The following is a 10,559-nucleotide window of genomic DNA, read 5'->3' as shown; positions in this document are numbered from 1 at the left end:
CTTCCCACTAACAAAACTGTCCAAATATGAGAAGGAGTTCAAATATCAGACAGCCAAAAATACGGCCAATGTCCAAAACACACATCCTGATATTGTTTCAGCCTGTTTCTTTTTTGCTCTACTTTTCTCCAGTCTTCTGCCTCAGCACTAGAGTCCTATGACTCTTCACCTTTTTGTGGATAAAATGATCTCCAAGCTAAAATCACTGTATTTTCTTCTCCTGTTTACATTCTCGCTGTAATTAAACCCTGCACTTCCCAGACATCCCAGCATTAGCCCCCCATTCTCCCTGCAGAGGCTTCTCCTCTGATTTAACTGAACCTATCAGAAAAGAAGCACAAAGAAGCTATTTCTTTGTTCCCCTCATTCCTTTGGGCAATTATTGAAAGGCAATGGGAAAAACAGTGCTTTCAAACTCTCCCATAAAAAACAGAAAACAATAAACAGAACTGACATAGCTCATGCGAGGCATGTTTCTTTTCATAAGTTTTCTTCTGGTATCTCTTTGGATGATTTGCACCTGATTTTTCAAGAGTATGTGCATGAAATGCAATGTAAGTAATTCATTTGAAATCTACTTTTTAAGAAGAGGGCTTCCCTTGTGGCTCAGCTGGTAAAGAATCTGCCTGCAATGCGGGAGATCTGGGTTCAATCCCTGGATTGGGAAGATCCCCTGGGGAAGGGAGAGGCTCCCCACTCCAGTATTCTGGCCTGGAGAATTCCATGGACTGTATAGTCCATGGGGTCGCAAAGAATCGGACACGACTGAGCGACTTTCATTCATCATTTTTTAAATGACCGTCACTTCTATGGTCAGAATCACTAACATATGTAGCTTCCTGTCAGTTTCATTTTTGACTCTTCTTTCCATCTATCCTTTCTTCTCCCTGCCTTCTTCTCTTCCCTCTTTTCTTTGAGTAGCTTCACATGTGAGTCGTGTGATATAATCAGGTAGGTACCCGGGATATCAGATGCGTGAGAACCACCAGCCAATAAACATCTCATGCTGACCCTGGTTGGTAGTGTGTTAGTCGCTCAGTCCTGTCCAACTCTTCGTGACCCCGTGGACCGTGACCCACCAGGCTCCTCTGTCCACGGAATTCTCAAGCCAAGAATACGGGAGTGGGCAGCAGTTCCTTTCTCCAGGGGATTTTCCCAACCCAGAGACTGAACCTAGGTCTCCCGCATTGCAGGCAGATTCTTTACCATCTGAACCACCCCAGGGAAGCGGATGTATAAGAGCCATCAGCAACAAACCTCTAGGGCTGCCCCTGGTTGCTGCTGCGGCTGCTAAGTCGCTTCAGTCGTGTCCGACTCTGTGCGACTCCAGAGACTGCAGCCCACCAGGCTCCCCTGTCCCTGGGATTCTCCAAGCAAGAACACTGGAGTGGGTTGCCATTTCCTTCTCCAATGCATGAAAGTGAAAAGCGAAAGTGAAGTTGCTCAGTCATGTCCGACTTCTAGCGACCCCATGGACTGTGGCCTACCAGGCTCCTCCGTCCATGGGATTTTCCAGGCAAGAGTACTGGAGTGGGGTGCCATTGCCCCTGGTTAGGATCATACAATTTTAAAACCAGACAGAGACTTAGACATTATTTATTACAGCCCATTGTTTCATAGATGAAAAAATGGGAAGCCACGTTCAGGACAGTATTTAACTGTATTAATACTGATTACATTTCTAACAGCTATAAAATATATTTTATGTTTCTGGTCTAGGGTAATCTGTAAATTTCTTTTTGTCATCAGAAGATAAACATCATGAGAGGAGAATATTGTCTTACTCCGGCTTTGCACTAAGCAACAATTCAACGATGCCAGCACAGAAAGCTTGCTTTCCAGGACAGAGGTAATTTCTGTTTTGTTCACTGTTACGACTCTAGTGCTTGATCTGCGCTCAGTGAAAATCAAATGAACCACTGGGTCTGTCTCTGGAGGTCTTTCACTACTAGCTGACAGTGTTGCTATACGTTGTGCACTTGTGTGTCTGTGTGTGTGAAACGTCCATGGCGCTTGGTGCCCTGGTTTTACTCAGGGTCCTTGCTGACAGATACTACTCAGGGCTGCGGGAGAGGGAGTCCCAGGACCACCGAGATCTGAGAACTGCACATTTCTGACCGCTAGGAGGCGCTGCAGCCCCATGGAAACCCAGAGGCTGTTGGAGGAGGGCAAGGACCCTGAGAAAGAAAAAAGGGAGGGAGGTTCTTATTGGAACAGGAAGTGGCAACCTGCTTCTGTATTCTTGCCTGGAAAATTCCATGAACAGAAGAGCCTGGCGGGCTACAGTCCTTGGAGTGGCAAAGAATCGGATATGGCTGAGCACACAGTACAGGTTCTCAATGGGGGTGACGCCACAGTCTGGGAACAGTTTTCGCTGTCACAACAGGGATGGGCAGTGCTACAGTCAAGCAAGGCAGAGAGACCAGCGGTGCTGCTAAACACCCTACAGCCCCACAACCAAGCATTAACCTTGCAGTGTGTCAGTAGCATGGAGGCTGAGAACCACCAGGCTGGGTTTTGAGCTTTAATGCATGCTTTGTGTGCCCAGTCGTGTTGCAATTCCAGGGACTCTACCCCACCAGGCTCCTCCATCCATGGGATTTCCCAGGCAAGAACATTGGAGTGGGTTGCCATTGCCCCCTGGGGGAGGTGGGGATCTTTCCGACCCAGGGATCGAACCTGTGTCTCTGGCAACTCCTGCACTGGCAGGCAGATTCTTTACCTCTGAGCCACCTGGGAATCCCTATTGAGCTGTAAACTTTGTACCGAAAGGGAACGTGACCTATAGACAAAGCAAGGGCAGTAATATCATCCTGTTTAGATTTTCCCAACTTCGTGTTATTATTCTCCTCTCTAATCTCAAGTTCTGGTCACCTGCCGAATTCTTATTTCCCTCTATTCCATTCGTGGCTCCGCCTCTCTAACAGAGAACATCACTGGGAATAGGGCTTCGGTTTATTCCTCTCAAAGGCTCATCAGCAGAGTGTGCTCCTAACTAAGAGCAATGCATGATTGTGTGTGGTCTGCAGCTGGTTCTCGGGGAGACCTCAGAGTCAGTCTCTTGATGATAACCGAAATAATTAGCATAAACCACACATTCAAGGGAGCCAAGATGTGAGTGGGGTTGTCCTGCATTATTGTGATGGAGAAGCAGAAGATCCAGAGGAAGGAAACCAGCCTGACTCAGGGAGGGACATGGCATGGGGTACCAAGAAGGAGGTGGCCAGGTCCTGGGGCAGGGAGAGAGGAAGGAGGCAGCTGCTGGCACAGAATGACCATCAGAGAAGCATCCTTGAGGCCACTTGCTCACCGTACTCATAGTATCCCTAGGAATCCCAAACTCCTTTGAAAGGAATAGAAATGAACCTCGCTTTGCACACAGCGAGTGTAACCACGGAGAAGGAGGGGAGCAGGTTAGAGGAGGCCTGAGGATGAGGAAGTCATTCTGGGCTGTGACGTCACAGGCCCAGCCCCTGGGAGGGCAGTGAGCATGGCAGCCTGGTCTTCTTACCACTGAGGACCAGCATCCTGGGCCAGGGCTCCCCCATGGACTCCAGGCTCCTCTGCTGTGTGGCCCTCGGGCTCCTAGGAGTAGGTGAGTCCCGGGTCCAGGCGGCTGGATCCCTCTTTGAGTCTCTAAGTCCACCCATCAAGCCTCCAAAGCCTGGCTATTTCCTGGGACTTATCTGAGTTCTGTTTCTTTCCTTCTCAGGTACCTGGGGCACAGGAGTTTTCCAGACTCCAAAATATCTCCTCACACAGATGGGAACTAAGACATCCCTAGAATGTGAGCAAAAGCTGAACCATGATAGTATGTATTGGTATAAGCAGGACTCCAAGAAATTGCTGAAGGCTATGTTTAGCTACAATAATAAGCTACTCGTTGGAAATGAAACGGTGCCAAGTCGTTTCTCACCGGAGTCTCCTGACAAAGCTCATTTAAACCTTCACATCGACTCCCTGGAGCCAGGCGACTCTGCCATGTATTTCTGTGCCAGCAGCTAAGACACAGCCCTGCAGAGTCACTGCCTGCTCGTGCACAAAGCCCCTGGCCTAGGCAGGAAACCTGTGGGACTATGCGTTCACCCAGCTCAAGGCTCCCCAAGAGTTTCCATCTGCAGGGCAGCCTGGAGCACACCGCACGTTGTTGTTCTACAGTTAGACCCACAAAAGCCTTACAGAATTGTATTTCTCAGCCGGAGCAGAGAAGCGGAATTAAAATTCTCGAGAACACTCAGGACTCCACAAACAAGAAAGGACCCTGTCCCATGCCCTGAAGATCTTAACTGAAGGGAGAAGCCATTCCTTGCCCTCCTCTGCTGTACACACTGCAAAGCACATTGTTCTGACTGAAAACACACTATTCGCAAAGAATGCTTGATGAGCAAAAGTCGAAAGGAGGAGGAGGTGAAGATAAAAGTTTCTAAGACCAAAAGGAAATTCAGATTATCAGTGAGTTCACTGTTTAATGGAAAAAAGATTTGGAGAAGCAGGAACGTCCACGGTGACAGGTGTATGGTCAGGCCACTTAAGATGGCTGTTCTCTTGTTCTCTGAACAGCCTCTGCTTGTCCAGGCCATGCTCCACTCACATGACTCTCCAATCCTCCTAATTATAGTGCTTAGTCCCTGCAACTGATGCGCCCACCTGACATCAATTCCCCTATAAACGGTAGCGTCCTCCCCGAGTAGCTAAGACTGCTGCCACGTCCTGCCTGTGCACGATGGGGTGTTTCTCCAGCGCTCTTTGTGTATGATCTCCTGTCCAGTAAACCACTGACGTCTCTGTCACTGTCTCTGGACTCATTCTTTACTGTCCTGGACGACCACAGGGCTTGCAGGCCTGCAGGGTGCAGCCCAACAACAGGTGACCTAGAAAGGGTGAGCCAGAAGCACCGGCCGAGGCAAACTTGTCCACTGCAGATTTCCTTCTTCCAAGAAGGAACACAGGGCCATTCATCCCAATTCTGATTGAGTGTCATATTTGAAGCTTCCTGGAGATCAGGCAGTACCCAGATGATGCAGGATATTAGGGACGTGGAAAGGACTTTCACCACTAATCTCTTGGCAGGAGCTAGACAGTGGTCCTACCTTAAGCGAGATAACACGATCAACATATTTTGGTATAGGAATGCTGGTAGCAGTATGCATCAGAAGGGAGATAGAGTCCGGGTGGGATGTACCATTAGAAGACAAGTGAAATATTCTGCTTTAAAGATTATGAAGGGGATGCTGAGGGATCTTGTGGGTGATGTAGAGGAGAGGCTCTGGTTTTATCCTGGCAGATCTGATTGTGGCATTTGCTAGGAGCAAATACTCTTAGGGGCTTCCCAGGTGGTGTTAGTGGTAAAGAATCCACCTGCCAATGCAGGAGACATTAGAGTCATGGGTTCGATCGCTGGGTCAGGAAGATCTCCTGGAGGAGGGCACGGCAACTCACTCCAGTATTCTTGCCTGGAGAATCCCATGGAGGAGGAGCCTGGCGGGCTACAGTGGCAAAGAGTCAAACACGACTGAAGTGACTTAGCACACACACACACAATCCTCTTAGGGAGCCCTAGTGTGCGGGCTCATTATTACCAGTGCTTTGTCCTGGGGTCTTTGTGGGGCTCACAGCTTGTTCACCAATGTCTCTCTCTCTTTCTAACTGGGACAGGCCACTGTCTTCCAGCTGAGTGTCTTCAAACAGCAACAACATAGAGTGACTCACCTTGGGTCATCTAAGCTAGTCCCAGTTGGAAAGCTGTCTGGACAGCGTATGGGCCTGGTTTGCTGTCTAACATGCTAGCCATGCACAGGGCTTTGGAGATCATTTCGGCTCAGTTCCTGTGTTGTAGCAGCTGTAGCAACTGTAAATATGCTGTCACATGCATGAAGTGATTAAATACTGAAACACTGGCGCATTTCTCAAACTTCATACAAGATACATTTGAGTCCCTAGTGGTTGTCCGTGACTAAGCGGAAGTGTGCGTGTGTGATAGTCGCTCAGTCCTGTCCCACTCTTTGTGACCGCACAGACTGAAGCCCACCAGGCTCCTCTGTCCACGAATTCTCCAGGCCAGAATACTGGAGTGGTTACCATGCCCTTCTCCGGGGCCTTCCAGATGCAGAGATTGAGCCCGGGTCTCCTGCACTGAAGGCAGATTCTTTACCGTCTGAGCCACCGGCGTAATTACCCCATCACAATAGAATTCCAGGGGGAAACGTGTTGATGTTCTGTGCTTGCTCCTAGCTGTTGCTCAGTGAGTATTCATTGAACAAATCAAGATGGCCTGTAAGCTCTACAGGGACCTGGGTAGTAGCTGCAGGTCTGCGTTTTGTTCACACCTAGGGATCCAGACACAACAGATGTCTGTTGGGTAAAAACTGGAATGCCTTAGTTACGTGGATGGATGGAACTGTTGCCAACTGTTTGGTTGTTTCAGGTGCTTCTTTCTTCTTCGTGATTCCTTGGAGCCTCGAATCTATCACGGAAGCTCCTGGTCTGTGGAACAGATGATAGATCTGGGCTGCAGGCGCCGTGGGGGTCAGAGGCCTGCGATCTGGAGAATGTGCTGCTTTGGCCACAGGGAGGCGCTCTGGCTCCGCTGAAACGCCCAGGCTGGTGGGGGAGGGGCCGAGGGGGTGGTGGGGAGGGGGTGAGGAAGGGACCAGGGAGTTTGCCTTCCATCCTTGTTATCAGTAGGGTGCGTCATTTGTAGACTTCTCAAAGACATCAAAGTCACTTTCAAACTGAGATGCGTTTGCCTTGTGCTGTTGTCCTGTGGCAACCTGTTTCCTTTAAGCCCAGCCAAGCCCTGTACCCTGAATACAGGCACAAGTGAAGTGAAGGTCGCTCAGTCGTGTCCGACTCATTGCCGCCCCGTGGACTATACAGTCCGTGGAATTCTCCAGGCCAGAATACTGGAGTGGGGAGCCTTTCCTTTCTCCAGGGGATCTTCCCACCCAGGGATTGAACCCAGGTCTCCCGCATTGCAGTCGGATTCTTCATCAGCTGAGCCACAGGGCAGCCCCTTAACAGGCACAAAGACTGGCCTATCTCTTGTATGGCCCTCTCAGCACTCTTCCCAGGGTCTAGCTTCTGGCTGGCATCATGGTATCGTGCCTTTTAATGATGGGCACTGGTCCAGAACAGGACTATGGCCTTTCGGTTCTCCTCCCTCCACACAGCTGGGCAAAGGCGCTCCAGGGAGTTAGTTGTTCAGTCGCTCAGTCGTATGGGACTCTTTTCGACTCCATGGACTGCAGCACGCCAGACTTCCCTGTCCTTCACTATCTCCCGGAGTTTGTTCCAACTCATGCTCCGAGTTGGTGATGCCATCCTATCATCTCATCCTCTGTCATCCCCTTCTCCTCCCGCCTTCAATCTCTCCCAGCATCAGGGTCTTTTCCAACGAGTCAGCTCTTCGCATCAGGTGGCCAAAGTATTGGAGCTTAGACACTGAGAGAAATGGTGTTTTGAATGTTGTCCTGCCTGACTGAGCAGGGAAGAAGGAGATGTCTTCAAGGGGATATAGTTTGTCTGAGAGCAGGTCTTGGAAGGGAGCGGGACAGGGGGAGAATCTATATAATGAGGAGAGCAGCTAATAGCCAAAGAGCTGACTGTCAGAGGACTATCCCAGCCCAGTGGATTCAAATCTACCTTCTATCAGAATCTACATAAGGCATGAAAAGGGGAAGAAGAAGCATACCTCGGCACTGGGGAAACTGACAGGATACTGACGTCACAGACAAAACCGCCAACCAAGGCCGAGGAGGCCAAAGCCAACCCACCCCCCACCCCCACCCCACACACACCCAGGGCACCCACCTTGACCCTGATCCACCATGGGCTTCAGGCAGCTCTGCTGTGTGGTCCTCTGTCTCCTGGGCATAGGTGAGTCTGGAGTTCACACGGGCTGTCCCCGGATCCCAAACCATTTCCCTGTGGCTGCAGCAACACCTTCCCCTCTGGCCTTTGTCTGAATTCTGTCCTTTTCTCCCAGCCATCTGCGCGGACCCTGGGATCACTCAGATACCAAAATACCTAGTCATGGGAATGACGGACAAGAAATCTTTGACATGTGAACAACATCTGGGACATGATGCTATGTACTGGTATAAACAGAGCGCCCAGAAGCCGCCAGAACTCATGTTCATCCACAACTACCAGAAACTCGCTGAAAATGAGAGTGTTCCAAGCCGCTTTTGGCCTGAGTGCCCAGACAGCTCTCAGTGCCGCCTGGACCTGAACGCCCTGAAACCACAGGACTCCGCCGTCTATCTCTGCGCCAGCAGTAGAGACACAGCCCTGCAGAGGCAATTCCTTCCTGTGCACAAACCTCCAGGGTCCAGACAGGAAGCCGTGGGGGCCATCCATGCAGAGGCAATTCCTTCCCGTGCACAAACCTCCAGGGTCCAGACAGGAAGCCGTGGGGGCCATCCAAGTCTTGGTTTGACATTTCCCATCAGACCACAGCCCTGCCTGTGGGGTCACGTGGCACCGTGGTGGAGAGTTTCTTCCCAGACATCAGCAGTGTATGCCGGGCTCGTCCTGAGAAAGACTGTGCCAAGCCATTCAAGTTTAAGAAGTTTCTTCATCTGCCTTTCCCAATCGCTTTGATCCTCTGGGAACCCTTTCGTGAGACCCTTGACCCTCTGGCCACAGCAGTCCTAGCTACCCTCCTTCTAAAAGGTGCTTTTTCTCCGACTTCGCCTTCCATCCAAGCTAGACCCCGGATGTCAGCCCAGATCCCAGCTCCAGATATGCTCAGACCTTCTTCAAAGCACCTCGTTCTCTCTCCAGGGTCTCTGTCCGTTCCTGCCCTTGAGGATCATGGACCCCCGATCCTGCTGGGATCGCTGTTCTCCAGTTCACCCTCCTGGCTGCTTGTTCAAGGGCTCAGCTCCTCACTGGCCTCTCTTCCACTCCAGCCTTAACCCTTCAGGCTTGATTCCTTTCTTCTTCTGTCTCTTCAGGTCTTCACACCCTACCATATCAGCCATAGAGTCCGATGTCCCTGGATCATTGCTCACAACAGGCAGTGAGAACAGGCAGCGGCCTCCTGACGTTTCAGAGCAGGACTTTGTGTTTGGGGTTGTCTTTGCTGAACCCTGTATCTTCCAGCCTCGGGGTTGCACATACCCACAGCCCAGGGCTGGCAGAGAGCCCTGCGTCCTGGAGGGTGAGCTGTTCTGCCATCTACACAAAGGTTCCCTTCTCTTTCCTACAGAGGGCCCTCCACGGATGAGGGCCCCTGATAGAGCCTCAAACCGTAACACCTCTGGCCAAGTCAATCCACACGGTGACTCTATTCTATGTCTTTAGAGTGTGGGGATTTTTTTTTTTTAAAGCTGAGTGTCACAGTGCCGTGGCAAATAGTTAAAAGATAAACACATCCCGATCTAGTATTCTAATGCCTTGCTTATTGTGAAATAAACAAGCCTGCTGTTAAGTGGATGCTTTGGCTTAAGGTTTCACAGGGATCCTCCAAACAAACACCAACACCCCCGGGATCCTCTAAACAAATGCCAGCACCCAGGGCTCACGCCCTGCACGGGCCCAGAGGATAAGAAGGATGCTGCTGCCCTGTGGGGGGGTGCATTGCTGGGAGCTCAGCAGGTGCCTGGCTTCTGTGCCTCTCCTTTTCAGGAACCCCTGCACCCAAGGCTGTGGTCGCCCATGGCCGAGCAGCATGGAGCTTTGGGAATCAGAGAAGGACTCCCAAGCAAGGGTCCCAGTGCTAGAGTCCCCACAAAGGACAGCGAGAGACCCAGCTTTGGGAAGCAGGTGTGAGAAATGTGTCCTCTGTCTTCACCAGTTCTCTTATCCTATAATCCAGTTCATCTGTTCTCTGATTTGTCCTGTTCCCACTCAAGGCTAGAACCTGAGCCCTACCCTGATCAAAGTCCCACATCTGCCCAGGCCCTTGCTCTCAACCCCTCAGGCAGCCGCCAGGCCCCTGCACCCCTCGCTGAGGGCTGGCTTGCTGGGCTGGGTGCTTACTTTCCCTTCTGTTCTCCCTCCCTCGCACTGAGATGTCCTTCCAGGTTTCCGGTCTCAACTCCTCACTGCATTTCCTCTCCACAGTGACACTTGCAGGGTTACTCTTTTTGTTTTGTTTCCTTTGGTCTCTTCATCCCCGTGTTTTCATCATTAGGCTCAGAACTATGACACCAGAGTCCATGCCCCCAGATTGTGACTCTGAATTGGCTGTCGGGGAGGGGAGTGGGTCCCACCCGTCTGTTGGGATCTTCACACCGGGCCTAGGTGTCCTCAAGCCTGTATTCTCCCAGGGTCCCTCTGCAGCTTGGGGGCTGGGAGTCTGCCCCTCTCAGGACACACAAGGGCCAGTCCTAAGAGCATCACATGTCCATGGGCACTAAGGCCCCCTCCTGTGGGGCACTCCTGAGTCTGTGGGTGCTGCCCAGGACTGTGACGTCATCACAGGATCTCCTCCCTGGGGCTGCTAAGGACCAGATGCCCGACTGGGAGAGGCGTCGGCCCTGCCAGACACCCCCATGGACAGCAGGCTCTTCTGCTGGGCGATCCTTTGTCTCTTGGGAGTAAGTGCGTCCTGG

The 10,559-nt window shown here is 51.2% G+C and overlaps 1 pseudogene; it reads left to right on the top strand.

Moving 5' to 3' along the window:
• Positions 1–4,380: 4,380 nt before the first annotated feature.
• LOC113890874 lies at positions 4,381–9,725 on the top strand (annotated as a pseudogene).
• The last annotated feature ends 834 nt before the right edge of the window (positions 9,726–10,559 follow it).

This window comes from Bos indicus x Bos taurus, chromosome 4 (assembly GCF_003369695.1).
Source record: "Bos indicus x Bos taurus breed Angus x Brahman F1 hybrid chromosome 4, Bos_hybrid_MaternalHap_v2.0, whole genome shotgun sequence".
In the NCBI taxonomy this organism is placed as follows: domain Eukaryota; kingdom Metazoa; phylum Chordata; class Mammalia; order Artiodactyla; family Bovidae; genus Bos; species Bos indicus x Bos taurus.
The sequence above is the reverse complement of the archived record's forward strand: the minus strand, read 5'-3'. Positions and strand labels throughout refer to the sequence as shown.